The 24,013-nt window shown below is 45.3% G+C and overlaps 1 protein-coding gene and 1 long non-coding RNA gene across 3 annotated transcripts in view; one reads left to right on the plus strand and one right to left on the minus strand.

The window, feature by feature from the left end:
• LOC147022638 (uncharacterized) overlaps positions 1–24,013 on the minus strand; it is an 84,788-nt gene that overhangs the window by 53,895 nt on the left and 6,880 nt on the right. The gene's annotated exons all lie outside the window — the stretch shown is intronic.
• Positions 8,794–24,013, plus strand: part of LOC147022639 (uncharacterized) — an 88,026-nt gene continuing 72,806 nt past the window's right edge. The window contains exons 1-3 of the long non-coding RNA XR_015059829.1: positions 8,794–8,913; positions 9,080–9,195; positions 13,865–13,912. This is a non-coding gene — a long non-coding RNA (uncharacterized LOC147022639). The remainder of the gene's footprint in view (positions 8,914–9,079; positions 9,196–13,864; positions 13,913–24,013) is intronic.

Consider the following 24,013-nt stretch of genomic DNA (forward strand, 5'->3'; position numbering starts at 1 on the left):
CTGAGGATACAATTATTGTCAGGTCAGGTTCGATCTGTGACCTGCTACAGGTACCATGTAAACCTGTACTAACCTGTTCCATGGTCGGGTTGTCGGCGACTAAACCGTCTCCCCCACCAGGTTTTCTGGTGAGGAGGGTGTTTGGATATGGACACCCAGCAGGATTAAAAACAAAACCTGTCAAAGGGCGGAGGAGCTCCTTGTGAGCCAACGGCCATCCATATCTAGTGCCCAACTGTGTCTGCGGACGTCCTCCTGCAGTTGGGCTACTTCTTATTAGGAGGTTGGTGGCAGGATTTGCACTCCGGCCACCGTTAAACACTTCATTCCGCAAAACGCAAAAAAATCTGAAAACCCACTCCGTGGGAGTACCTCCTGTGCAGCTTCCCTTCGCAGGGCAGCTCACCGGATGACAGGATTGGGGCAAAGCCTTCGGGACCCCCAATCTTTGATAGGAGGGAAACCACGGGGTAACATCCCTGGGTCAGATTGCGGGAGAGTGTGTCGGAGTGGTGCTGAGGTGTCGTCCACCAGACGGCGGTCTCCTTGGGTTAACCTGAGGCGGTCCCTTCGGGTGGGTGCCTGGAATGTCCTATCCCTAAGAGAGGATGATCACCTGTCTCTGTTATCATCTGAGCTCAAGCATTTGGACATCGGGATTGCAGCTCTCTCTGAGGTTCGGAGACCGAATTGCGGCGAGATAATGGTGGGTGGTTACACCTACTATTGGTCTGGTCGCTCTGATGGTTACCATACCCAAGGAGTTGCTGTAGCTGTGTCCAATAAGCTGACCCCAATGATAATTGAGGTAACACCGGTCAACGAGCGTATTATGAGATTAAGGATTCGCCACTCCTTAGGTGTCATTTCCCTGGTCTCTATTTATGCTCCGACTGAGGCGAGTGATCTCACCGTGAAGGATGCATTCTACGCCACACGCGAGTCTGTGGTTGATCAGTGCCCCAGACGAGATACACTTCTAGTCTTGGGGGATTTCAATGCATCGACTGGAACTGATAGGGATGGTTATGAGGTGTGTGTTGGTCCCCATGGGTCAGGAACTATGAACCAGAATAGCACTAAGTTGCTTGACTTTGCAAGAAGTCATGGACTTAGGGTGGCTGGTTCATGGTTTCAGCGCCCGCAAGCTCATCGCTGGACTTGGTATTCCAATGCTGGCAGTGTGGCAAAGGAGATTGACCATGTCCTCATTGACGGTCGTTGGAGGATGATCCAGAACTGCAGGGTCTACCGGAGTGCTTAGTTCCTCAATACTGACCACAGGCTTGTTGTAGCAACTCTAAAGCTGCACCTTAAATCCTGGAGAATGGTACCATCCCAGCCTAGGCTGGATGTTGCCAAGCTCAGGGATGAGAGAGTAGCTGAGGAGTTTGCGAACAGGCTGAGTGGACACTTGGGGGGGTCTGGGTGCTTTGGGGGGTCCTGAAGAGTTGTGGAGCACCTTCAAGACCACCGTCCTTGATGTTGCCGGTGGATGCCTTGGAGTTCACCGCAGGGCAAAGAAGAATTTTGTCTCTCAAGGGACACTGGATACCATTGACCAGAGTCGCAGGGCCAGGCTGAATGGCAGAGCTGAGCTGTTCAGGGAGCTGAGGCGTAAAACTGTACGTGCACTGAGGGTGGACAAGGAGGCCTATGTACGAGGAATCTGTGAGGGGGTAGAGCATCACCTGTGGACAGGTGATTCTCGTCCCGCTTACAGGGGAATTCGCGCATTACGTTCATCCAAGCCCATCCCTCGGAGCACTGCAGTTCGAGCAGAGAGTGGTAGGCCCTTGACAGAGGAGTCTGAAGTGAAGGCCCGCTGGGCCGGTTACTTTGAGCGGTTGTACCAGGCTGATCCCCCAGCTGTCGAGTTGGACGTCAAGGGTGTTACAATCCCTGTTGCCGACCCTCGAATCAACTGTGGTCCACCATCGCTTGTGGAAACACGGGCTGCGGTGAACCAGTTGAAACGGGGCAAAGCTCCAGGGATCTGTGGCATCCATTCTGAACTTCTCAAGGCTGGTGGAAATGCTGCACTCGTGTCGTTGCATGCAGTTTTGTGCTCTGCCTGGAACACAGGCATCATCCCAACTGACTGGAAGAGGGGCCTTGTTGTCCCTCTCTGGAAAGGGAAGGGTGATCGCCAAGACTGCAACAACTACCGAGGGGTGACGCTGCTCTCAGTGCCGGGCAAGGTCTTTGCTCGGATAATTCTTGATAGGGTTCGCCACCATCTGCTTGAGCACCAACGTCCAGAGCAGTCAGGCTTTACACCAAAGAGGTCAACGATTGACCGTATCCTTGCACTTCGTGTCCTCACCGAACGCAGACGAGAGTTTCGGCAGGGGCTGCTTGCAGCCTATGTTGATCTCTGTAAAGTGTTCGATTCAGTGAATCGGGATGTCCTCTGAAGGATTCTTGGTCTTCGTGGGGTGCCACCAAAACTGATCGATCTGATGTCTGAACTCTACTCTGCTACTGAGAGTGCTGTGAAGTGTGGTGGTACCATCTCTGACTTATTTCCAGTTGGTACTGGAGTTCGTCAGGGATGTGTACTTGCCCCCACACTTTTCAGCACTTGTATGGACTGGATTTTTGGGAGGATGTCGGAGAGATCAAGTTGCGGTGCATCGTTTGGCAATGTCAAGATCTCGGACCTTGATTTTGCAGATGATGCAGTCATCTTTGCGGAGACTTTTGACATCCTCTTGGGGGCCCTCGAGGTGCTGAATGAGGAGTCGGAGCCATTGGGATTACGGATTTCTTGGGTCAAAACTAAGATCCAGGCTTTCGGTGACATCTTGGATGCTGCTGTCCTGTCTGTGTCTGTTTGTGGTGAGGATGTTGAGGTCGTGGAGAGATTCACTTACCTTGGCAGTGATATTCATGTCTCCGCAGGTTGTGAGCCGGAGGTCAATAGACGTCTGGGTCGGGCCTGGGGAGTCATGGATTCACTGGATCATGGGGTGTGGCGCTGCCGGTACCTGTGCGGGAGGACGAAAGTCCGAGTCTTCAGGTCCTTGGTACTTCCAGTCTTGCTCTATGGGTGCGAGACTTGGACTTTGACCAAGGATCTGAGACGGAGACTTAATTCCTTTGGTACCAGGTCTCTTCGAAGAATCCTTGGCTATCGCTGGTCGGATTTTGTGTTCAACGAGCGGTTGCTGAGAGAGACTCGGATGAGATTTGTTACCTGCATAGTCCGTGAGCGTCAGCTGCGGCTGTATGGACATGTGGCTCGTTTTCCTGACGCTGATCCTGCTCACCAGATTCTCTCAGCGAGGGAGTCTCATGAGTGGAGGAGGCCAGTGGGCCGACCACGTGCCTCATGGTTGCAGCAGGTTGACCATCATCTCAAGGAGATGGGGATGGGCCTGGCATCTGCCTGGGGGATGGCCAGACGGAGGCCCCTGGAGTACCGGCGGAAAGTTGACGCAGCGACACGCTGTTCTGGCACATGCTCCCATACCTGACCTGACCAGGATACAATCCCAACTTACAGAAGCCCAGTGGATAAGAAAATCAGAGCCCCTTGGTGAGATGAGGGTTGCAATCAAGCGATCCAAGAAAGGACAGCTCATTAAAGATTAAAGAGAACCCTTAGGTTGGAGGATGTCATGGAATATAAAAGGAAAAGGGTGTATGCTCAAAGGACTATTAAACAAGCAAAGACTGCCTCTTGGAAATTATTCCGTTCTTCGATTAATCCGGACACCCCACTTAAAACCATATAGAAAAGAGTAAAAAGTATGCAGGGTGTTAAATCTGGATGGAAGTCTATTCCGGCGATTATTTTCCAGAACAAAACCTTTTGTTCAAATATAGACAAGGCAGAGGCCCTGGGCCAATTATTTTGTGGAAGTGGGGATGATATCATAAAGTATGATGAGTTGGAAGCTCGTACTCCCCAATTAACAAATCAATTCCTGGTGACTACCAACGCAGTTCAGCCTCTAAATTCTTCACTTAATCTTGACTTCACTCTTAGGAAGCTTAAACAGGCAATCCAGAAAGCTGGGAATAGCGCCCCAGGCCCTGATTGGTTATCATTTCTCATGTTCAAGCACTTGGACGATAGGGTGTTGGGTGTGATCCTTAGATTCTTCAATGAGGTTTGGGCTTTAGGGAAACTTCCCTGTGATTGGAAACACTCAATTGTAATCCCTATCTTTAAAGATGGGAAAGATAGTGCAGCCCTATCTTCATATCATCCGATTTCTCTTATTTCAGTTGTCTGCAAATTAATGGAGAAGATGGTGAACAATCGCTTGGTTTTCTTCCGGGAAAAGAACAACCTCCTGTATAAATTCCAGAGTGGGTTCAGGAAGGGACGGTCTGTTATGGACCACATTGCGGCACTGGCATATAAGGCGAGGAAATCCCTAAATAATCAGGAGTCTCTCCTGGGAGTGTTCCTTGATATCCATGAGGCATATGATTCAGTTTGGAAAGATGGCATCCTTAATAAGATAACCAACCTCGGGATCAAGGGAAAAATGTTTGACTGGATTAGGAACTTTTTATCCAACAGATCCTTTCAGGTGAGGGTTGGTCAGAACCTCTCTTCCATTTTTCACACAGATAAGGGCATCCCCAGGGTAGCAGCCCAAGCCCAACTCTTTAATATTATGATTAATGATGTAGCTTCCCATTCCAAGCTCCACAGCAAGATATTTCTGTTCGCTGATGCCATTGCCATGTGGATCCGTTGTAAGAGTTTCGCCCTTTCGAGTGAAAAACTCCAGAATGATATCCATGTTGTGGAGCAATGGGCCTCAGATTGGGTTTTAAGCTCTCAGGCAACAAGTCAAAGTTCATCATATTTTCCTGCAAGAAAAGGATTGAGGACATCATGATGGTAGTTAATGGTACTTCCCTCAAACCATCTTCTGAAGTATCATTCTGAGGAGTCATCTTTGATAAGGGATTAACCTGGATTCCCCATGTTAAGATGCTGACCTGTAAATGTGCTGAATGCATGAATTTATTACGATGTCTTTCTGGTGCTGAGTGGGGAGCACATCGTGATAGGCTTCTCCTCTTATATAAAGCTATTATTCGTTCTCATCCGGATTATGGTAGCCTGGTCCTTGGGGATATGTCCATGAACAATCGAAAAAAACTGTACATTGTCCAGTCTGAACCCATCCGTATCTGTTTAGGGACTTTTACCAGCACTCCTATTTCTGCCCTTGTCCCTGGAAGTGGGTGAGATGCCCTTGTCCCTCCGCTGGGAATTTTTGAAACTGAAATATTTGGCTGGAGCCACCTCATCTGGGGATAACCATCCGGGTAAAGACGTATTTTCAAATTGCTGGGAATATCTAAAGCTTGACGAGAACCCCACTTCCCCGCCTTTCAGCCTTCCATATAAAACGACTGCGAAGGAAATGGGGTTGGATTCCCTTCCGGTGAACCCTCATCATAAAATTTCGATTTGGGGGCCCTGGACCCTTAAACCCCCTCTCCTCCATGTGGATCTTTGGGGAAAATCGGACACGGCGCATCCTGTGGTGACATGCAATCAGGCTATTGAGTTTATCAATTCAATTTGGAGTCAATCATTGCACGTATATACAGATGGCTCCAAAGAACCTTCTCTTGGAAGGACAGGTGCTGAAACATGCATCCCTGATTTCAGGGTGGTCAGGGCATTTCGGCTAACGAACCAACTCTCGGTCTTCTCGACCGAACTATTTGCCATAGTTCTGGCTCGAGAATGGATAATTGAGTTGAATCCCTTTGTGTGGTTATCCTCTCTGATTCACTTTCCGTGTTAAAGGTGTTGGAATCCTTTCAGGATGGTTGTAGGAATGACTTGGTGTTGGAAGTTTGGCATTTGGTTAATATTACGAAGTGGAAGGGTCTGGTGGTCCACCTGTGCTGGATCCCTGCTCATGTCGGCATTGGGGGAAATGAGTCGTGTGATCCCGCGGCTCAGCATGCCCTTAAACTGGAAAATGTCACCCAAATCCTGCGGGGACCGTCAGAAATTATTAGTCTCACCAAGGACCAGATCGAGAAAAAAAGGCAATTTCAGTGGGACTCTGACAGCACGAAGGGAAGATTCTGTCACACGGTTCATCCAGATGTTGTACCTCCAGTTAAACTTCCCATACTTCCTCGGAGAGACCAGGTGGCTCTTGGGAGGCTTAGACTCAGGCACTGCCACCTATATTCATACCTGTATAAAATTGGGGGCCATCCTACGGGGGTTTGTGAGACGTGCAGGAAATCCGAAGATCTAAATCATTTATTCCTAAATTGCCCTCTTTATGAGGGACCCAGGCAGCATCTTGTACAGAATGTTGGAGTTATGGGGATCAAGGTGATCAACCGGGAGCATTGAGGCTGATGAACTAGAAGCACCCACCCTCAACTCTGTAAGCTGGCACTAAAATTCCTGAAGGAGTTTTGGAAATCCATTTAAATTTCTTTCACACTCGATGGGATAATAAACAAGCAGTCTGGTACTTACGAAATCGTCAACTTGACCTCTCACCTTGTCTCATAAAAGCTGTCTCCAGAGAAGGTAACGACGCAAACCAGAAGTTTCTTCGATGATTCTGTACCAAACCATCAAAAATCGTCACGTCGACCGAAGCAAAAATCTCCATTTCTCGACGCAATTATTTAATATCATTTTATCAAAGTCACAAAACCGTAATATTCGGCCATCCACCAACAATCTTTACATAATCTGACGGCTTAGCGAGTCAGGCATGCGACGATAACCTTTATTGGGATAAAAAATGACTTTTAAACACCATCTTTATCGAAAACACCGTCAGCGTGCACACGCAAAACCTTTACGTGATCAACGACGCCTCTGCTCGAGCGCGCTGCACGATGTGACGAGCTGTGACGCGGCGAGTGAAATATTTTTTATACAATCTTAAAACGTCTCCAAAACATCCGATTTTTACCAGAATTTCGACAACCGAGTTTTAAGCGTCCTAAGCGATCGCCAAAACAGAAGACAAAATTAAAATCTAATTTAAAACGAACTTGTAACGTCGACCGAAGCAAAAATACTCCATTCCTCCACATGAATTTAAGGAATTATGTTTGACCTCACTGTGACCTTGACCTTTGACCGATTTTGACCAAAATCTAATCAGCGCTAACCATCACCCTCCTGAATGACGTGGTGTAATTTGACATTGGTAGCTTCTTCCGTTCTCGAGTTATCGTGCCTACAAACAAACAAACATACAAACACACACACAAACAAACACACAAACACACAAACAAGCAGTCATAGACTGGTACTTATGAAATCGTCAACTTAACCTCTGACCTTGTCTAATAAAAGCTGTCTCTTGAGAAGGTAGCGACGCAAACCAGAAGTTTCTACAATGATTCTGTACCAAACCATCATAAATCAAATGTTTGAACTCAATGTGACCTTGACCTTTGACCGATTTTGACCAAAATCTAATCAGTGCTAGCCATCACCCTCCTGAATCATGTGGTGTAATTTTACATTGGTAGCCTCTTCCGTTCTTGAGTTATCGTGCCGACAAACAAACAAACAAGCAGTCATAGACTGGTAGTTACAAAATCGTCAACTTGACCTCTGACCTTGTCTAATAAAAGCTGTCTCTCGAGAAGGTAGCGACGCAAACCAGAAGTGTCTACGATGATTCTGTACCAAACCATCAAAAATCGAATGTTTTGGATGTTTGACCTCACCGTGACCTTGACCTTTGACTGATATTGACCAAAATCTAAGCAGTGCTGGCCACCATCCTCCTGAATCAAGTGGTGTAATTTGACATTGGTAGCTTCTTCCGTTCTCGAGTTATCTGTACCAAACCATCAAAAATTGAATATTTGACCTCACTGTGACCTTGACCTTTGACCGATATTGACCAAAATCTAAGCAGTGCTGGCCACCATCCTCCTGAATCACGTGGTGTAATTTGACATTGGTAACTTCTTCCGTTCTCGAGTTATCATTTTTTGGATGTTTGACCTCACTATGACCTTGACCTTTGACCGATTTTGATCAAAATCTAATCAGCACGAGCCATCACCCTCCTGAATCACGTGGTGTAATTTGACATTGGTAGCTTCTTCTGTTCTCAAGTAATCATTTTTTGGATGTTTGACCTCACTATGACCTTGACCTATGACCGATTTTGATCAAAATCTAATCAGCACTAGCCATCACCCTCCTGAATCACGTGGTGTAATTTGACATTGGCAGCTTCTTCCTTTCTCGAGTTATATTTTTTTGTGTTTGACCTCACTGTGACCTTGACCTTTGACCGATTTGGACCAAAATCTAATCAGCGCTAGCCATCACCCTTCTGAATCACGTGGTCTAATTTGACATTGGCAGCTTCTTCCGTTCTCGAGTTATCGTGCCTACAAACAAACAGAGTCTGGAAGTCATCAATATACTTACGAAATCTTTCGATTTCGTAAGTAACAATTTTGATCACGTTCAGGTGCGTGGCGTGTATGGAGCTTCCCGGCTCTTAAAGAGCCATGAAGAGGAAGAGGAAGAGGAAGAGGAAGGGGTAGAGGTAGAGGTAGAGGTAGAGGTAGAGGAAGAGGAAGAGGAAGAGGAAGAGGAAGAGGAAGAGGAAGAGGAAGAGGAAGAGGAATAATATTCGCCAAGCGTCTTTGTTGATGTTGATGTCGACTTTTCCTGGCATTGCAAGCAGAATTCGCCAAGCGTTGGATTGTTCACCCACGAACAGGAAACGTGAGGAGAAGGATGAGGTAAATTTGGTGTTTTTTTTTTTTAAATCGTTTATAATTGTCGCGATATCGACGTTTGAAGTTCGGGCCTAGCTGCAGGCCTCACAGTTCGCTCCTCGACTAGATGCCTGTTTTTTTTGGGGAGGAAGGTGTCAAAAAAATATTTTTAATGTATTTCATCACATGCCTGAGGTGGTAAGCTGTTCGATTATATTCGGATTGTCCATGGATGCTTTGAAAATCGTCTTTTACGTTGGAAAGCATTTTCTCTTTGCTCTCGGTTTTTGCTTCGAACGGCCCCACACGTTTATTTTTAGTTAAATTTAATTTCTGTCTTCACTTTTCCCCGGCGCGTCGGAAGCTGAACACTTGGTTGCAGCAAGATTTGCAAAAATCGGATGTTTTATACTGTTTGTACATTGTCTCGTATTTCTGCAAGCAACGTGAGGAGAGCTTCCATCTGCTTCCATCTGCCCCGTGAGTTTATCTTAAATTTTATTCGATTTCTATTTTCACTTTTGGTGCTCGTTCATGTAGTTTGACTCAACGAAAGCGATTTTCGTGAAAATTTGATGAAATTGGGTCATATAGAGATTTTTGTATGGGGAACATGGGAAGCTTCGAGAATGTTCTTCACAGCCTCATGGCCTTTCACTTAACTCTGCTTCCGCAATTTGTCGTCGCTGGCATCGATTCCAACTCGATTGCAACGAATTGTTTCCAAAATCTCACCAGAAACGCACTTTTCTTGAGGAAAATGCATTAAAAATTAAAATCACTGTTGGGCCACGAAAGGTACCACGTTGAATTGGGGTCGGCCGCCATGTCGTACAACAGGAAGTACCTGTTTCCAGTCCCCACCAAACAGCACTGTGATGCCCACAAACAAATGATAATTTTTTCGGGTCTTGAAGAGACCTGTTCAGGCATTCAAACAGGTACCTGTGGCCCATACTTACCTCATCGATGATGAGCATCTTGTCAAGTCGAAAGAGCTTAGCGGTGGAGGCATTGTTCGAAATTTGGCACGTGGAATGTTCGTTCAAGTTCAAAGGGATTTTACAACGCGAATGTAGCGTACGCCCATTGTGCAGCAACGTGGCCACAATCCCGGATAATGCTGTCACAAGTACAATCTTGTGCTGCGCTCGTACTGCATCAATTGTGACATTGAGGAGATAGGTCTTTCCTGTCCCTCCACTTGCATTCAGACAGTAAAGTTTTCCTTCGTCATTGCGAACGGAAGACGTAACGTCGAAGGCATGTTTTTGTGCAGTATTGAGCTTTGCGTTAGATACAGAAAATCCACTGTTCTTGCCAGGCCATTCATGTCGAAGCCCATGTCCTCCCTGAGTAATCGTGTCTGTCTCTCTTCCTGAAGCATTTTAACTTTTGGCGCTGGAAGGAAAAAATCCTTGTTTATATCCATACCTTCTCGTTCAACGCGTTCTTGTCGATACAGCAATACTTCATTTTCGATGTTGTCCGATATTGTGTCGCATTTGTATCTCATCATAAGATCCCGGCAGAGTTCCAATTTCCATGATAGCCAGAACTGGAGCCGATCCGGAGGTCGACGGGACAGAAGAATGGTGGCAAAGAAGTTGCGCAGCTGAGCCCTGAATTGCAAGTTTGTGGCTTCTTCCATGGCTCTGTTGATTTTGCCATCGTCTGACAACAGGCGGAGGCAGGCTTTCTGGAACGTAGGGCAGATGTGTTCTTCGATTATTCTTTCATCTTCGAAGCTGGTGGCTGCACCCCGGTTGTACAAAAGCATCCGTAAATGATACAGTTCAGACTGTGTACTGAGCATTATTGTCGGTATTTGACCAAGTGTTTGCGCAACAACATCATTATTTTCATCTTTATTGCCTCGTTTCTGACGTTGCCATTTCTTGTCTTTGGCATTCCAGGTAAAGTATCGAGGGAAGTCTGCGTACAGGATGTTCCTGGCCGATTGATCAGTTTGATTAGTCATGAAGAAAGCCGTTAGCTTATTTGTTGGCGGTCCTCTCTCAGCAATGTTTGTGGCTTCGTGTTCTTAAAAGAATACCATTTGTTCATCAGGCAGATGGCCCGGTAACTTTTTAACAGCCAGTGATTTTTGATGAATGTTGAATCCATAGAGTTTCCACAATGCTTCACTTGCTGAAATGTACCGGGCATTGACGAAATTCTCGACCTCGTTCAAAGTTGCAATCTCCTGTCCGGACTGATGCATGCTGAAAATTATTCGATCCTGACCCTTTGTGATGTACTTGACAGCCTGAATGGAATGAAGGACCTCGACATTGATGTGGGTGTTGTTCCTGATTGACAGGTATGGATTGTATTGTACGACAAATGAATTGTCAACCACAAAATCTTTCGAGTTCACTTTGATACAGTGTGAAGCTCCCCCATCCCTTGCATGACGTCTCTTTTATTGCGGATAACCATCATCGACCATTGTTGTTAAGCGATACGGTTTAGGGAAGTCTTTTGCACAGTGCCGTTGTACACAGTCTCCTTCCATACACAGGCTGTTTCGGTTGATGTTTCCACATGGTCCATGGATGTTATGAGATGTTACCACATTATAAAGGCTCGGATTTGTGACCTTATCAGGAATCTCGGCTCGTACCACCTGATCGATTATATTCTGGACATGATGGTTTGACTTCTTTGGCCATGATTAACAAAATGTGGGCATGGGTCAACCCACGCTTCTGCCATTCGATAGTCAAGGTGTGTGCTATATCACTTTTCCAAGCACATCTTTCTTGAGCAGATCTGTCATCAATGCATCAAATTTCAATTTGAAAACACGACATGTGATGTCCGATCTGTCATGTGGTCACTCACCAGGAAATATCCACTACTGTATCTCGGGCCATTTCGGATTCGTTGTGAATCTAATGAAGTAGTCTGGCTTACCTAGAACTCGCACAATGGTCATTGCATTTTGGAATGCCTTCTTGAGGAATCGGGGTGATCCTGTGATCGTAGGTGGCAAAATGATCCTCCTGCCAGGAACTGCATCGTCGCCAGCGTGCACTGTGTCGTATAGTCCGCTGTATTTTTCCTCACGTATCGATTTCTGTTTCATTTCAACCCACTGCAATCGTGATTTTTTTTCAATTTTCGCCCACTGATCGAACGTATATTGTTGCAGCAGCCGACGACTTTTCATGATGATGTTTTGTAAGTCTTTCCTGACCTGCAGGCGATGATGGGAATCCAGAGCAGTGAGAGTACATCCACCTTCCTTCTTCAAATTCAGCTGCCATCCATCTTCTCCATACGGGAAAAGCAGGAGGTAGTGCAGCGGATCGTATGAACGGTTTGGCATGTTTATCCGCTGCAGAGTCCCTCCTCTGCAATATATAATGATGTCTAGATTGTGTTTCTGGTCGCCAGCGGGCCGCAACTTCAGAATTTGATGGCAAGTTATATCTTCAGCATTATTCATTACTGGGGTTTAGTTTCTTGTCTGCATGGAGAACAATTTGTACATCGTGTTGCGTTGACGATAATTCGATAGCAGATTTAAGTGATTGAATATATGGATTGACACAGCGAAGGAAGTGTTGCAGCAACAATAGGGTATTGTGATTAAGATCATGAACATGTGATAAGCGGTTCTGAACTTCATTTGCGGTATCATGAAAGAACAACTGTGCAAATTTAGGTGGTTGTTCTCCATTATTAGGGAGGAGTGACCCAAGGGTATGATACAATTTCCTCTGGACTTTAAATGTGGGGTTGAAACCGGTATTGGTGACCACATTGCAATGATGCCAGTGCTAGTACATTGTTGTATGCCTGCAAATTGTCTAGGAAGTGCTGTGAAGTCCAAAGTGAACAAATTTCACTGGGTGGTTCTCTTGTGGATTCTAACCTCAGTTTTCCTCGCTGGCAGCATTGCCCTTCAAGTTCATCAGACCATTAATACGCCAAACAATGGGGACATGAGACGTCATACAGCGAACCACAATTATGGGGCGGAATGTTCCACTCTTCGAAAACAGTTCGCACAGCAGGGTATACATTATGAGGTGTACTTGCTGTTTCAAGAGTGGGCAACTGCGTAGCACTTTGCGATGCTCGACACCTCCGTTTCCTTTCTCGTCGTGCATGATTGGACAGCCCAACCGTGGATGCTCTGCGTTGTTTGGGTGGTGTCATTTTCAGATATGTCTGTCTCAGGATGTCACTATGGGGACAAAAGAAAAGTTGTGTATAGTTTAATTTTTTTTAATGTGTTTGCCTTTATATATTTACAAAAGGTATCAGGGTGAAGATGAATTTTGGCTGCAAAAACTGTCGTTTCGCCATTGGGGTATAGATGTCGCTACGGTTGCCAGAAAATCACAGCGGACGCGCCAGTGGGGTATAGATGATGCTACGGTTGCCAGAAATCACAGCGGATGCGCCAGTGGGGTATACATGTTGCCACGGTCGCCAGAAATCACAGTGGATGTGAAACAAACTCTACAAAGGCCTTATTTATAGCTATTATATCTATATTCGATTTTTTTTGAATCCGCTATCACCTGTATAAATACATGGAACACAATGTGAAGATTTCGGAAGTATGAACAGAATATGTTCGGAGAAAAGTGTGTTAGAAGTTCCAGGCTTACACGCATTATATTATGATTATTTACAAGCTTGAGTGGGCACCCTGAACACCTGCAAACCCAACCTTTAGGTTATGTTCAAATTTGGTGTAGTTGTGATTTGTTATAAACATTTTATGATTTTTTTTTCCCTCTTTTTTTTTTTCTGTAACTAATTCTTTTATCCAGGTAAATAGCCTCTCCTGTGTTCATTTTCCTTGTACGAACACAAATGATGCTCAGCACATGTAAAATGATAACCTCTTTCATTTTAAGAATTTCAGAAAGCAACATAAATAAATAAAAAATTATGACAATTAAACTGCACATATTATGCACCATTTAAAAAGGTTATTTTGGCCACTTTCAAGAGGCTGTAACATTGAGCGATGAAGGGTGTAGTAAGCTGGAACTTGGCATGCTAACTCGACTGCATGTGCGATTGTGTGAAGCTCAATTCTGTAAATGATTTAGTTTTAAAATGTAGTCGTCAAAAATTCAATTTTCAAGCAGCTAAAATGGATATGTATTCACTGTCTCCATAGGTATAGACAGCTGCTACGAATGTGGATGAATACTTTGGAAGCTCGCAAGTACGACCTGTTTCATGTGTTAAAACTTCACAAAGCTCCTATTTTAATAATAAAACAAAAAGATTGGAAAGCTACTTAAATGAAATACCAGGTCAAATGGGTGATTTTGCCCACTTTCAACAGGTTGTAACACAGGGTTATGAAGGAGGTTGGAAACTGAAACTTGGCATACTAACTCGACTACATGTTTGATTGTGTGTGAAGCTCAATACTGAAAGTGATTTGTTTTCAAAATGGCAGCCTACGATTTCGTCAAAAATTTGATTTTCAAGCAGCTAAAATACGTGTCTTCCCTAATATCTCTAAAAGTATAGCATTCACGAACATGGATGAACACTTTCGAAGCTCGCAAGGATGATCTCTTTCATGTGCTCCCTGGGTTCCCACCAGACTCTCCGGAACCGCAGGTCGTCGCGCACGGATAACTCCGTGACGTGGCGGGTCTCTCGACCGTGAACGCCAATAACTCAACCACGTGACTTGGTGTCAACTGGAAACCGGTTACCTAATGGTCACATGATCTAATTACCCGGGTCACGCCCTCGGTACGCCTTGTTCAAACCGGTTCACCTTACCGAATCGGATGCAGCCGAGTGTAACTGCCAAGAACGTACCGGCGAGAAAACAGATCATTGGGGAGAACGTCCTGGCTGGGCTTTGATAAGGACCATGCTGGACCAATGAGGGAAAAGATGAAAACGAGCTGGGAACATTTCTATACAAGCATTTATTTACAATTAGCGAGAAAAGATGTGTGGCACAGTGAATGGGTTTATTATAATGTACAGCAGGGATTGCACGGAATTTGTGGGGTGCGACAAAGGCAAGCAATTTACAAAAGCAGACAGAGCAGACTTATCCCGTTATATTTTCTACAATCTTAACTTATGCCACCACAGGCCCAATCACATATACACACACACACAACCCCCATGAAGATTAGATAGCCAGAAGGAAGGAGAGCAGATGAGGACGAGCACCCTCGCACCTGGTGCGAGTCAGTATACCTGGTGCGGTATACTGACTCGCAATACCTGGTGCGGTCAGTAGCGCGCATCAGACGCCCAACTTTTTCGAAAATATTAGAACTCGAAATCGGCGGTATGATTTTTTTCGTTCCATTTGCAGAATAGATGTTTTTTGTAAAATTTCATGAAATTCCAAAATCATCTACTGTTTCCACATCAGCCTGGAATTTTGTTCTAAATCGACTTCCGAGACAAAATGAGAAACTCCCACTCGGCCCCACTGAAAACCCCATCGATTCATATCCATCAACACCAAGTCCTCAAAGACATAAAACAATAAGAAACTACTTATTGGACAAACCGAAGCGAGTTCAATTCTCATGGTCAGGCCAAACAGATGCCTACAGTTATCAAGTAACAAGTCGGCATTCAGACGTGGCAACTTTGTTCAGTCTATGATTTTGACTTTCGCTTCCTCAGATTTGGGAGCCATTTTCTGTCTTGTTCCACGACTTGCAGGACACTATTTCTCTTCCGTTTAGGCAGATTGCAGGAAGTCCGTGCTCAGTTTCACCGCCCTTTCAGCAGCATCGTTTGTCACGTTGAGTGATCTCGCTTTACATTTAGATGTCATGAATGAGGTGAGATCATCCCACTTATCCATGTCCTCAAACAGAAAATCGCTGTCAAGATCGAGTAATCTGAACATGAACCACGAGTCCTCAGTTACAAGGTCAGCAAGTTTTGTTATGGATCTTTATATTGGCTGGAAAGGTAGGTTTAGTGGGGCAACTTGGCTAAATATAGCATAACAATTGTGCATTTTCCTCTGGAATAAGTCCTTTCTTTCAAGCTTCTGGGTCTCACTATCTGCCATGACCTTTCCTGGGAAAGCCACATTTCAAACCTCGCCTCCAAAGCTAGTCGCCGACTGGGAATCCTCCGTCGTGCAAGGTCCTTCCTCGGCCCACCGGAGCTCCTGACCACTTAAAAAGCTTTTGTCCGCAGCCTGATGGAGTACTGCTCTCCCCTCTGGGCTGGTGCTCCTGCCTCCCACCTTTCTCGGCTTCACGCTGTAGAAACCAAGGCATCTCCCGCAATGAGGCTGAGTCTTTGGGCCTCTCACTCATTCACCGCAGGTTGGTCGGTGGTCTTTCTGTCTTCTACCGTCTCCTCTCCAGCCTCGCCCCCCTGCTCTCTCTGTGATTCGTCCCCACCACATTTCCGCAGGGCGCTCAAGGTCCGCCAACAACCCCCTTCTGGTAAAACTACCAAAATCACCAATCACTGCTCACCTTCACTCTTTCATTCCTCTTTTTTTTCCGCCTTTGGAATAAACTCCCTCACTCTACTCATTCCCATTCTTCCCTCCAGGCCTTCAAAACAGCTGTTCACCACCACCTCTTATCATCCCCCATCCAAATCCTCGATCTTTTCTACCCCCGATAATCCACCCAAGCCTACCTCCTTCAAATTCCCTGCTTTCCTTCCTGAAAGTCCCAGTAATGTCCATCTTTTATTCCCCATGTTCCCCGTCCCATCCCTCTCCCTTCCACAGATCTCCAAATGTCTCTGTTCCCCACTATTTTGTCCTTCCCACTCCCTCCCCTCCTGTCTCATGCCCCCCCCCCCTGATGTGCGTTGTCTGTTGGCTCTCATACGAGCCTCGACAAGGTATACAAAAAAAAGCTATCGCCGGCACCGTGAAAAATTACAAATTCATGCCCTAATCTTGGTTGAAGGTCAGGTCGAGTCAGCCGGTTCGTGAAAGACTTGGGTCAAGCTTCTCCCAGCTAACCCCACAATAATGTGGGAATAATTGTGGCCATTAAAGAAGAAGAATACAGTGTTGTATATCTCAAATCAACAAGCATTAACCTTGCACTGCACTGATTTACCACCGAACAAATACAAATAATTTGTGACATAACAGCTTGTGTTTCATCAGCCAATCATAAAAACGTCTTGTTTAAAATTCGTACCCACAATCTGTTTTACCCCAATTAACCCGACCTAACCCAACTCTCTTACTTGCAGCTTACTGTTGGCCTGACCTTTTTTATTCCCCTGAATGAGTTGAAATGTGGTCCTGCTGTTAGTTAATTGTCTTTTCAGCATATCTTACCTCGACCGACTATGCGTCTTGATCTTTTATCGTCAAAAAAAACAAAAAGGTCCACCAGCAATCAATGCTGGCAAATGGATCTTCTGGCTTAACACCCTTCCAATGGACAACACATCTAATCACACACACACACACCTCTACCTGCATGCGAAACACTGGGACGACAGTTTACAGGTGGATTGACATGAAAACCCAAGCTTGACAGCTTGGAGGTTAGTGTGCACACCTCTAGACGATCCTGCCAGCACAACCAAGTAGAATAGTAACTTGGTCAGCAAAGGGATTTCATGCATTGCTTTTATCTCCACTCCCACAATGGGATAGGATAACCATTGGATAAAATTAATGGCAAAAGCAATTCTCTTAAGTGTACTTTTTTTTTGTTTTTTTTTGTTTTTCAGCAAGTGAAATAACAAACACAAATGTCAGAAACAAGGAAAAAGAAAAAGAATAGTGCGATTATAGGACAGCGGAATTAAGAAAAAAATCATCTCAGAGATCTGGACTGCTTAAGGATAACTTTTTACAAACTCGTGACATGACCCTTGTGTCTTTGCTGTGGGAACATCTCAGGGTTCTTCCTTTGCGACATTGAATCATGTATGTATGTAGGTAAGAACAAAGTTCGGCACTTGACAACCAGCAATCATAAAATTTCACCACTAAATCGGTCGTTGCTCGCAGATGAGACAAAACAAGGTGGTAACAACCAGCACATCTGGAGCATTCTGCCAGTGGTATAGTCTAAGCACAGAGAAAAATGTTTCTTCATCCATCCTGTCTTGGCAAAAGGCTCAAATGAACAACCAAGACCCAGGAATGTGATTACTGATCATGTGTCAAACCCACATTAAACATATCCGAAAGTAGATAGTTGAAGAAAAGTGCAAACGTGACCAAATCTCAGCGATAGCAACATGGTTTAATTGTTTGTTTTATTTTCGAGCGAAAACGATGCATTCCTCATCAGGGAGTGTGCAGTTGGATGGATCGAATCTGAGAACTTTTCTGAGCAGCACGGATTGGCAGGTGGAGGGCACTGGCCCCATTTGCTTCCGCGAAATAGGAAACCTGGAGTTGAGCGTCGCGGTGACACAAAATTATAAATAATCGTATTAAATTTCTTTTTGTAAAAAAAATTAGCAATCGCTACAGCAAGGTTTAATGGATTTTACATATACTCGTGCGTGCCGGTACGTGCGTGGCCGTACGTGGAAAAAAAAAAAACAAAAAAAAAAACACCGTGTCCTGTCGTTGGTTTGGAAAATAAATGGCCAACACTTGGGAAACACTTGGGAAACAGCTGAAACAGATGAAGAAGAATGATATCAAACCTTGAAAAGGCACATCCTCAGGTCCCCAGCGTCAATTGTGACATCATATCAAACGAAGAAGAAGAATTGTGACGTTATAGCACCGTGTCCTGTCATTGGTAACTGAGGATCTCTTCCCCAACCGCCATGCCTACTCAGCAACATGTCCTGTCATTGGTTTGGTAAATAAATGGCTATAACTTGGGAACCACTTGTCCGATTAATATCAAACCTTGAAAAGGCACATCCACACGGCCCCAGCAATATACCTGGCGTTTCAATTAGATCAGACCAGTGGTTGTCTAGAAACAGCGGTCACAGACACACAGAGATTGCTGGAATTGTAGATAGACAAGTACGTGGCCGTACGTGCAAAAAAGAAATAAAACTTTCAAACCGCGTGCCAGAAACAACAACCACACAGGCCGTTCCTTCGCTCAAAAAAAAACTTTCAAACCTCGTGCTCGAAACAACGACCACACAGACCGTTCCTTCACTCTCGCGTGCCCATACGTGCGTGGCCGTACGTGCAAACCAAAAAAAACCCAAAAACTTTAATCAACCACACAGGCTGTTCCTTCACTCTCGTAAACGACGACTGGATTGGGGCATTGTGTTTATCTATAAATGAAGGTAAGAAATCGAGAAATTATTGGAATACAGTTTGTCATCACTATCTGGAAGTGGTGGGTGCCCTTACGGAATGTTCACATGCATTCCACGAATTATCGCTTGCATTGAAGTAACAACTGCTGTGATACACACAGAGTTAATAAAAATCCAAATTAAAATCAAGCTTGCCATGACATTCACTGACATTGACTATTGCCACTCCTACGTCACTGTAACTATGGCGCCCTCGCCTACGCAGCAACGTGTCTTGTCATTGGTTTGGTAAATAAATAGCCATAACTTGGGAAGCTCTTGTCCGATTAATATTGTTGTCAATTCCTGCCCGCCGGCGTGCGATTGACCGTTTCAAGCCAATGGCGGCCGCCTCGCCCACCGAACGGACGATCTAGTCGCAGCCTTCCGGATCAAACTCCGGAATCCTGCTACGGGTGTGTTTTGAGCACACCACAGCCTAGTCAACACTCTATCCGCACGCTACAGGGTCAATCGCCGAATTGTTGATATACCTAATTAATCGCGTGGGGAGACTACCGAGAGACTGTACCTCAACGGGGCCCGCTTGAAACGAGCCGCTTAAGCAGATCGCTCCGTTTTAGGATAACTGAGCGGGGTTTTATCGCGAGGCCCTGTTGGACCCGATTCTATTATCGGTTATTTAACAACCAACTATATTCTGAACGCAAAACGGCAGCTCAATTAAGGGAAGAGGACGCAACGAACGGGTCAACATTCAAACAAGCACATTTATTTACAAAGCACACGTAAACAGTGATGCAGTCATGCAGGTATGTAATTATGCAAGGTCGAACACGCATGCAAGTATACAACCAACAAAAGCAATGCAAAAGAGCTACTACTGTCTATCTATTATGTACACAATGCACTTAACAACAGCTTTACTTATGGACATGGTGCCACAACGTTCACGCAAAGAAACAAGGAAAAACCCCAGGACAGGCAAGGGGTAGACTGGACCTCTTGGGGTCTTTATAAGCACGGAGCCGTGTGGACCGCAAAGGCTCCGAGATGCCGGGCTGGTTACCTTCACCCTCGTGGTGACTTACAAGGGCGACCCTCGATGTCCCCTCTCCAGCAACGTATGGTACGGCAGGCCGCGCGCCTTGGCTCCGCTGCGCGCCGCTCTCTCCAGCTCCCTACCTCGGCTCCACACACTGCCCACAACTCTGACACAACTCTCTTCCATCTCCTCCACACACAACAACCACAACCTTGCGTTCAGCGCGCCCTTTTATCTCGAGCCCCGCCCGCCCTGATCTCTCCTGCCCCTTCTTCCAGCATGCGCGGGAAACTTCCAGAAGCAGGGTGTTTTTTTTTTTCTTTGATCGGGTCATTTCTTTACCTTTTCAGTGCGTCGTTGCTTCACGTTCCTCTCGCAAGGTTTGTCGTTGGGGGGAGGGGTGAGGCCGTCGTCCGTTCTCCCCTGACGAATGCTCGGCTTCCCGCAACCGTGTGCCGAGGTGAAAACGCGGTGGTGGTTGTTGTAATGGTGGCGTGGCTGGAGTTTTGTGGTGGTCGTGAGGGTGGTGTGGTTGGGTGGTTGTGGTTAAGGTGGTTGTGGTGGTTGAAATGCGGTTGGTCCAAAATAACGACAGCAAAAGAAAAACTGCTAACTCAAAGATCACAGCCCGGCACACGAATAATTTCCCATTAAACATCGGTGGGGAAATCTATCTGAACACAGACTTATCGACATAACTGATCGAAGGACCATATGGTGCTCTGTGAATTTCCACAGCCGTAACAATATCAAACCTTGAAAAGGCACATACTCGGGTCCCCAGCAATATACCTGGCAAGTTTCAATTAGATTGGACCAGTGGTTGTTGAGAAACAGCGGACACACACACACACACACACACACACACACACACACACACACACACACACACACACACACACACACACACACATACACACACACACACACACACACACACACACTTATAGATAGATGATGGGTCGTTTAACTTAAGGTTGATGACATGCATCTTTAAGTAAGATCACAATGAACTGAAGTTGACGAGCCCACAAACGGGGGAATTTTAAAGAATGAACTGGCATGAAATCTTTAGAGACCAACTTTGTCAGCACTTTCCAGGTGAGCTGTTGAGCCCGCTGGTACAGTGTCCTTCGCATGTGGAGGTCGGAAGGGGCAGGGGAGTAAGGGGAGGGGTAATCATGGAAGTGGAGTTCAAAGTGACAATGTTGAGGTGCATGTTTTTGGCTGCTTCTGGTGCCCCTGTTTTCAGGCAGTAACGCAGTGCAAGAGTAAAGTTACCCTGGCGGTAAAGAAATGATTAATATCTTTAAACAAAACTTCACTTGGATAGATTGTGTTTTGGACAGTGTTGTGATTTGGCAACGCAAACCTGCACTTTTAAAAATCAACAGCTAAATACGTTTCCCTGTTCCTTTTAACAATTAAAAACTCTTTAGTTGTAAAACAAGACAGTGGAGGTTCTGGAAATGACACGACTTGGTGTTATAACGATTTGAATATTCAGAATAATAAGAAAAATAAAACTTGGTACACGAATTCTGTAACGCCAGACAAGATGTTGAAAATTCGAGACATTTTAACTCGTTATTTCCTCAAAAATTTTCGAGTACAAAACGTATTTGAGTTTTCTAAGGGATGCAGACACATCCGTTCCATCCCCGGTATCAAAATGACAATCAAGTCCCAAGCCTGACGGCAAGAAACAATCAGAAACATGCACCGAGATCTCTCTGAACACCAACAAAAAATGCACAGCAATAGACAAGAACAAACCAGCCTGGGCCATTGTTATGGCTAGGAAATTGCACTGGCAAAGCGATGTGGGTGATGTGTGCGGCGGAACTTCACACCCGTCTGGAAGTGAAGACCAAGGGATTTGACTCGGGTTCCTCCCTGCTACTTACCCCGAACACACCATTGCCCTTCATTTTAACAAAAGCTATATTCTCAGTGGGTGATTCGAACGCTCGCGGTTTGATACACGTCAGACTTTTGAAGTATAAAAACGAATCCTCATTTCCTTTGCAATCTTGGGGCATGAATATGTAAGGAATATTGATCCTGGAGTTTGGTAACTATCGGCATGTGTGTTGGATCATTTTCATGTCTGTTTCGTCGAGTGCCATGGATGCGACACAATAACATTGTGCTCTCTTCCATTATAAAACAGTTCTACACATGAGTGTCTGACATTCCCAGGTCTTGCCTACTGAGACTTATTAGACAATTCAAAAAGTGTACCTGACTGTTTGGACCACCGTTTCTCCAGCATGGGGTTCAAGACTTAGACAGGGAACTATTCAAACGTGGATGGCTTGCAATGGCGCCTGGCTGCAGCTTCCACATACGAAGCATGCTCCTCATAGCTGTCATCATCTACTCTGTCAAAATCCAACCTTAAACATTCTTATCTCCTTCACCTCTCCCATTGTCCGTCACAATAACTGGAAGTGTGCACAGTGTACTTCATTTAGCGTCATTGTTTATTATCCATTAAATACTTCCTTTGAATGCTGGAGATCATAACAAATGTAGGAAGACCATGACATCGGAGGTAAATCTCAAGAGTGAGACTGTCATTTCCCAAAATATATGATCTCCACACATTGACAAAATTCTTCATTCAACAGAATGGCAGATGTGTCCACAAATAAATTGTATGCTTTGAAATTTGTTTGGTGGAATAATTCTGTAAACATGTTTGAACAGGCAAGTAATCATTTAAATTGATTCCTCACATATTTTGTGTAGATCGCTCATGTCGTTACAAAACGAAACTCTATAGCGGAGTCTCAATTCCTTGTTCTAGGCACCTGTGTCAGGCATCCAACACACATTTCCATACGATTATATTTTGAAGTAAATCAGAACACACACACACACACACACACACACACACACACACACACACACACACACACACACACACACACCCTGATAGAGAGCTATTCGTTGAACACCGAAGGCATCTGGGTCAACCTGAGCCAAAGTTGATTTTAAAAAGGCAAACTCAATGTTATTTCCACCATCCCTTCTCTTCACCACTGGTGGCTCACGACTCCCAACGGTCGAACAGCACGTGCCGTGCTGGAGCAAGCATGCTAAGCGAAGCCTGTGACAAATTGTTGAAAAGGCCTGGCTGTGAGCAGAGCCCGCGCCAGCTGAGGCCTTATTCTTGTCCCGTGTTGGGCTCGTTCCCTGGTTGCCGACCCACAATGACTGTGTGCTGCACACTCACTTGTATGCTTGAATGGCAAAGATAAGAGAGCTCCCTCGTGGGCTGTCGGTCTTCCAAGGTGGCTGGCTAATGACCCAAGCAGGGATGCAAAATGACGTTTGCTCGTATTTTGAATATTTAACAAGGGGCAGCGGGAATTCACCTTGGTGGGAAATAAGCATACAGATTGAATTGATTGTTCACGGGCAGCATAATCGAGTTGTTACACATTAATACATTGCATATTACCATCCGTGTAGTATTACAAAATGCACTTCACCGGCTCAGCAAATGCTGTCGGTTTCCTTTGAATATTTCTGCGATCATGCATACATCATTTGGAAGCTAATGCAGCTCTCATAATTGGAGTACAGTTGACACCTGCATACAATGACTAATTTCATGTTAAAAATTATGTCAAACAAGCATCCAAATCAGATGAATCTGGTGCCTCGATGTCCCCAACAAGATGTGGCGTGCGCAAAGAATGACCTGCATTTCAATGCAATGACGAAATTGCACTTCAATAAGCCAGTCTGAAACTCAATGTGCCTCAGTTCAATGTGGATGTCTCATTTAAGGATAGATAAATTTCTGTTAAATTGATTTGAGCAATCATTGAGGTGGGGGAGCGGTGTAACATGACCCACAGCAGCTGTACCCATTTTATGTTGGGTCAGGTCAGGTATGGGAGCATGCGTTGGAGCAGCGAGTCACTGCGTCCACTTTCTGCCAGTACTCCATAGGCCTCCGTCTGGCCATCCCCAATGTAGTTGCCTGGCCCATCACAATCTCCTTGAGATGTTGATCAATACCGTGAAACC

Source organism: Eptatretus burgeri, chromosome 7 (genome assembly GCF_056783735.1).
Source record: "Eptatretus burgeri isolate ZD-2024b chromosome 7, Ebu_testis_v1, whole genome shotgun sequence".
Lineage (NCBI taxonomy): Eukaryota > Metazoa > Chordata > Myxini > Myxiniformes > Myxinidae > Eptatretus > Eptatretus burgeri.